The sequence below is a fragment of the Asterias amurensis genome, chromosome 12 (assembly GCF_032118995.1).
Source record: "Asterias amurensis chromosome 12, ASM3211899v1".
In the NCBI taxonomy this organism is placed as follows: domain Eukaryota; kingdom Metazoa; phylum Echinodermata; class Asteroidea; order Forcipulatida; family Asteriidae; genus Asterias; species Asterias amurensis.
The window spans coordinates 2176708-2183108 of record NC_092659.1 but is presented as its reverse complement, the minus strand read 5'-3'; the positions used below and the strand labels follow the sequence as shown (position 1 = coordinate 2183108).

The 6401-nt window shown below is 36.1% G+C and overlaps 1 long non-coding RNA gene across 1 annotated transcript; it reads left to right on the top strand.

Annotated features, from left to right (window-relative positions):
* The first annotated feature begins 552 nt into the window (after positions 1 to 552).
* On the top strand, positions 553 to 5773 carry LOC139945053 (uncharacterized). The gene is made up of 3 exons (XR_011787046.1): positions 553 to 725; positions 1330 to 1464; positions 2646 to 5773. It is a non-coding gene; the product is annotated as an uncharacterized lncRNA (long non-coding RNA).
* The last annotated feature ends 628 nt before the right edge of the window (positions 5774 to 6401 follow it).

The window sequence follows — 6401 nt, the reverse complement described above, 5'->3', positions numbered from 1 at the left end:
CCGAAAAATGGCACAGTCCGTCATTTTGTTGTTTTTACCACTTAACAGCAGTTATGTAGTTTTGTAAAACATACCAGATAATAACAGGTTAGAAAGGTGCATGGAATGGATTAGATGGTCACAACTAGCAAAGGATTACCAAGAACTAAGAATGTACTGGTCTATATACGATACTGTCAAATTTTGCTTTGCAAAACCATCGGTTTTTTTTTTTTGGGGGGGAACGAGTTTTACCTCTGATCAATAAAGCTCATTGTGAAGTCAGTGTTTTTCCAAAGTACAACAGTCTGATGTTTGGCGCTCCTCCAAAAAAAAAACCTGGTAGTGCTTGTTGTTGTTCATAAAAAGTTGAATGTCATGTTTGCATCTAACAAAACACGGAAGGGACATTGTTCAATTTGCAGCTCGATAATGCAGAACCTTGGCAGTCACGTGCGCTTACCATTTTATGCAAATGTACACTCTCGGCTTCCTATTGGATGATACGGATTTGCGCGGGCTTACGAAATAGACTGGTATTCAATTATATTTATGTATATGGGTAGAGTTTAGAAGCGCCATAAGGATTTTATCGGGAACAGAAACTCCAGTGACACCAGAATTGTGCACTCTCTCGACTTAAGACACAAACATCACGTGAAATGGCAGATCCAAAGCCAAAATATTACAAACAATATGCGACGACTAATCCGGCCATAAATGACACCAGACGAAGGTCATCTACGGTAAGTTGGACAGGATATCTCGACAAAAAAAGTAGTAGTAGTCAGTTGAGCTAAACTTTAGGTTAAGGGAACATTACAGATTTGGTTTGCTTGCTGCCAGTGTATTAAGAACTTTATGTAATCCACCCTACACATAAACTGACAAACCTGTAGACGTTTGAGGTCGATCGGCCACTTGGGTCACAAGAAAATAGTTAAAAAAACGATTACACATTTTGCATGACATCGATTTTAAAATAAATTGATAAAACGTTCACTGAGCGATAAACTTCAAACGGGAGATAATGTTTATTTATTTCCCATCAAATAAAACATTTACGACAGAAAAAATGTCAATGGATGTTTTCAACTAGCATATTTCTTAAACCGTGTTTTACGTAAATCTTATACGAGTTTTTTTCTCACAAACTCTGCAATGTTTCTTTTATGAACGTTTGAGTAACAATTAATGGCTTTAATTTGTGGATTGCAAATTATGTATTAAAACATACCCTCAAGTTTTTAAGTCATTAGCTCTTTTTTCTTGAAGCTATTTAATGAAACGATTTTTTTATATAAAGCAAACTGTAAGCTTGTTTCTGATTACTTCTAATTGACTCTAAAGCACTGGTGCAAAATATGCCCTAAACGGACCGTTTACAGAGGACCGTTTAAGATCATTCAAAGGGTTGGGTTCAACGACTACATCGCATGGTGGAACCACGACCAAGCTCACAGGAACCGCTAACTGCTGGCCGAGGTAAGCCAAACGAATGTTTTTTATTGTAAAAAAAAATATTATATATGATTTGAGAACTAAACACGATTAGTTCTGATTGAAAGCTAATTTAAAGGAACATTTCAAAATTAGTTTTTTGAGGTATGGTGTCACTATAAGAGTGTACTGTTTGGATTGGGTGCAACAGACAAATATACCCAACACCAACTAGTGCAGCATTGATGGGTCCTTCATACCTCAAAATGGCTTATATAAATGTCGCATAAGCAGGGCTACATCCAACAACGGAATTACACAGCCTGATTATGATGATGATGATGATACTCCTTTAAAAAAGGGTGTAAATCAACTAAATATAAGTTTTTGTTGAGCTATCCCCAAACCCCCACTCTCTGCTGATTACTTAATTTGGTGTGGTGCATTGTATTGGTTCCCTAAAATCCGCTTGCATTGCATAGGGAACCAGACGATGCTGTCTCCCTGCTTATGCGCAAGAGCCGCCAATCGTCACTTTTAGATGAATGTGTATTGCTACCACTTGTTCTTGAAATACTATACAAAACTGGCTTTTACAGATTTGTTTTTAAAACCAACCTGGAAAAGGTGAAGACAAGATTAAAATTATGTTTACCATTTAATAGATGTTGTGATAAAGTAACACTTTTTAGGTAATGCGCTAAGATTGGGATCCCTGCCAAAAAAAAAAATGTTTACCGATGGATTGAGCTATGACGTCATAATAAGAATTCTTTGCTCCTCCCAACGAAAAACATACATATCGGTTTTGGATACATGCGAATCATTCATTCGCATCCACAAAACGAAAACCAGACATAAAAGAGGTTTTGCAGTTTTCGGTGTATGGAAAATCTCTGAGAAGGACAAAAATCAAAATGCCGAATGACCCGATTGCGCAGGTAGCAGATGGTATTACCGACGTGGTGATAAACTCATCAGTAGCGGACCCAAAGAGGGTAGGACTGGGGTTTTCTTCTTGTTTCATTTAAATAAAAAAAATACTAATATCGGGTGGCAAGCATGCAATTTGTTAGTCTGTATATTTGTAAATTATATCCTTTTGTAAAGTGAATCGAGGGATATGTTGTCCAGAATTCGCTGCATAATTGCTGTTTTGTAACTATTGTTATTATTAGTAGTACTATCATTATTATTATTGCATTCTAACTACTTTCTGTCAACAGCTTGCTCTTGCGGCTGTGCCAAGCGTAGCTACAGTTGTGGTGATGGGACCCGTAGTAGCGCCTGTAGCAGTTGCTTTTGGTGTCGCTTACGGCTGTTCTCTAGTAGCGAAGGGAATAAGCTTGATATCTAAACGTAAGTAGCCATCAACAAGATAATATTGTACCTGTATGAGTTTACACACAAAGAAAACAACGGCATCTCAAAATCTGATTCAAACGGAAAACCTGCAGTCGCCAGACAATGTTTAACTTTTTAACTCCGCACCTGCTGTCGAACCAATCTCCAAACCATTTTAACCGAACTGCAAGTTTAACACAAGAACTAATGTTGCACCACAAGAAGACAAGAAGACAACTTATGATCCAGCAAAAAAAGACAATTCATATCAAGTAGAATTTCCCGTCAACTCGGCCTTGGCGATAGCACCAGGTCGACCCATCATGATTGCTCTAAATGTAAACATCGGTCTCGATGTAAAAGTTTTCCAGTCATCTTTGTAATCAGCTGAGGTAACTCTCAATTTGGATAGATCAATAACTTACATTTTAGCTAGCAATTAAAGACAACAAATATTATTGTGTAGTTTTAGTCTGAGAGGTATTGATTATGAAGTGCATACTAGAGCCATTTTTATTCCGTGAAAAAAATCTCTCTTGCACGACCTAAACTCTATTAGAGAAAACTTTAATAAATAAAAACATGAATTTATATTGAAGCGGTGTGTTAAGATAATTTTGCCGACCTATCTTTAACTTCGTTGGTTTTTGTTTACTTAAGCAGCCAAGGATACAGAAAGTTTTCTGTTCATGTCACAAACAAAACAACAAGCAAATTGATGTAAGATAAACCGTAGACAATAATTAAATGCTCCAGAACAACAAAGTGCCGAAAAATGGCACATTACGTCATTTTGCTGTTTTCCCCACGTTACATAAGGTTTACATAAGGTTTGTAGTTTTGTAAAACATGCGAGATGATTTAAGTTCCGAAAAAACGATTGAAATGGAAAATATATTGACATTTTGCAATCGACTTACCAAGGACCAAGAAGGCATTGTAACAAATTTTATTGGGAACTAGTATAGACTCTTATGTGTGTATTTAATTTTTTTGTTTAGCGAATCTATGATTTATCTTGTATTAACAAAAAACATTGTGATGTTCAAGTTTTTTCAAACTTGATGATCAGAAATTGTCTCGCTTGTTCCTCCCTCAAATAAATACAGATTTTGGTTGTTTAAGTACAAATATTACATTTTGATCATCACATTTACATACTAGCTAACATAAAACCTCGGAGGGGTGTAGCATAATTCACAGCGCATGATTGCTGAACTGTGACTTTAACACTATATTGTGCGAAGGCCATTTTATACAAATATCATCCGGGTACATTGTTCCGTATTGTACTCAATCGATACACTATAGGCCTCAGGTTAGAGTTCATTGTCGTCTCAGTGATCATGAGACGAAAATTATTTTACCATGTAAAAACGTATTTTCATGACATTGTTTTACTCATTTCTCAAAAACTACAGCACCTCGGCGACTAATATTTTAAGGTACGCTTTCTACTATCATGATCTTCAAACGGTGTTAATTTAATGTAAATCTGTGGACATTGTGTTTTGTGTTACAAAAAGTACCCAAATCCTTTAAAACAAAAGCAAAAGACAATGAGAACAACAAAATACGTCAAATAATGTCAAAATGCAATTAGACCGGCCATGTGCCGAAAAATGACACACACACCGTCTTTTCTATAAACATTTCAACAAACATGGTCATTTTTAAAGGGTGTTTAAGTACAAAGCTGTAAATTGCATAAAAATTGATAACGAGCTGTTATTTACACAAGCAACTATATATAAGGCAGTTTGAGTATAAAGATGTACATACATGTTAGCAACATGTATCACTTCAGCCTCGATCAAATACTACTAATAGTCAAATCAAACTGAGTTATACAAAATTATATTCTCTAAAAAAAAAGCTTTTGTGTATATGTTCAGTGTTAGACCTGTTTATTGTATGCATCCCCACAATGTATTGTTTTAAAGAGAGTAATAGGACACTTTTGTGAAACAACAAGTACCGTTTCATTTTTGCATAAAAACAAATCGTGTGTCAAAACCATTGGGTTCACGGAGTATACATTAGAGTATATGCAATGTGTGCTTTGTATGACATGGCATGCACGAACACTATCCCGTTAGCTTTGTGTACATTCAGGGACACTCTCAGAAAGTTGTCTGGTGGCCGGAGCAGTTCGGCACAAAGATACTTTGTTCCTAAAGAGAAAACATATAAGGCATGTCCAACCTCTGGTAAAATGTAAACTTAAACAAGCACACACAAATAGTAAAGAGGAAACGATTAAAAACATGAAGAAGTGTTGTAGTACAGAAGTTGGTTGGTTTTGGTTAAGGCATTGTATACTTTGGGTAATTAACAAAGACCAGTTTTCTCGCTTGGTGTATCCCAGCATATGCAAACAAATATCTAACCTGTGAACATTTTGAAAGGATTGCATTACAATTAAAACCACAAAATAAGAGAAAACTACCCTCGTCGCATGGAATTGTGTGTTTGCAGAAGCCTAAGAAAGCCTTTCTCAGATTCAAATTGTTGGTGAAAATTACCTCTTTCTCTAAAATTACATTACTCTAAAGGGTGTTATTCCTAACAATGTTCAATAGTATCAACGGCTCTCCAGAGCTCTTTACCAAGCAAGTTTTTGATTAATGTTTAACCCTATTATGCTTATTAATCTTCATTGGGTTTCTTTATAAGGTTTCTTTGTACACAAATTTCGGTAAAATGCAATAAAAAGTTATGTGTAGTAAAAAGAAAAGTGCCTATGGGTATTACTGCATGATTTGTCAAGGTGTCCCTGAATAGTGACGAGGCTCGTTGAATTATTATTAGCAAAGGCGTAGCCTATACTCTTTACAAACTGCCTACCCGTCCAATGCTGATTGGGCTATGTATTCTATGGGGTCACTCAAAAAATAAATGTTGTTTGTTGAGATTTGTTTTGGTGTTTTGAACTAGATTGAGAACTTTTTTATCCTGTTGTGAGAAGTCAGTGGATTGTGGATTAAAAAAGGGTGTGGAGACTAATTAAAACAATCAAAATGACATTCCATGACAACTTTTGCAATGTTTCTAAAATTGTTAAATGTGTTAGTTGAAGTTAGTGTTACTGAGAGTGTTGATACTGCCAGTGCTTTTGTTCGAGTTGTTTAGTTTGCAATGGTATATGATCTAGTACATGTCAGTCTGAACTCTACTACAAAAAACCATCCAAAAGTCTGAAAAAGAAGCGTCGATATTTCATTTTGCTACCCTCAAAATCGCCATATATTATGTCTTCGGTGCCGCAATTTATGTAGCAAGCATTAATCAAATAGTTTTTTTGCTGTTTGGTGTGGGTGCATGTTGGTTAAAAACTGAAGCAGTTGATAAATTAACTTTTCTGATGGTGTGAAATAACATGGAAACTACAAGACCCCCTTTCGTCACTATCAGAGTGTCGAAGAAATTTCAAGAGCCAAGTTTATTTTGTTCAAGTACCAACGGTATTGCGAAATACTGTCCCAAGTTTTTTTTTTTGCGCGCTGTTAGCCGAAACTCGGGAATTCCACTATTTTAGGCAACGTGGACGTTCGGGATTGCCCACTCGACTGATGATGTCACTAACTTGCTGAGCCAATCCAACGATATAAAAGGACCGTGCGGTTTACATCTGCCTT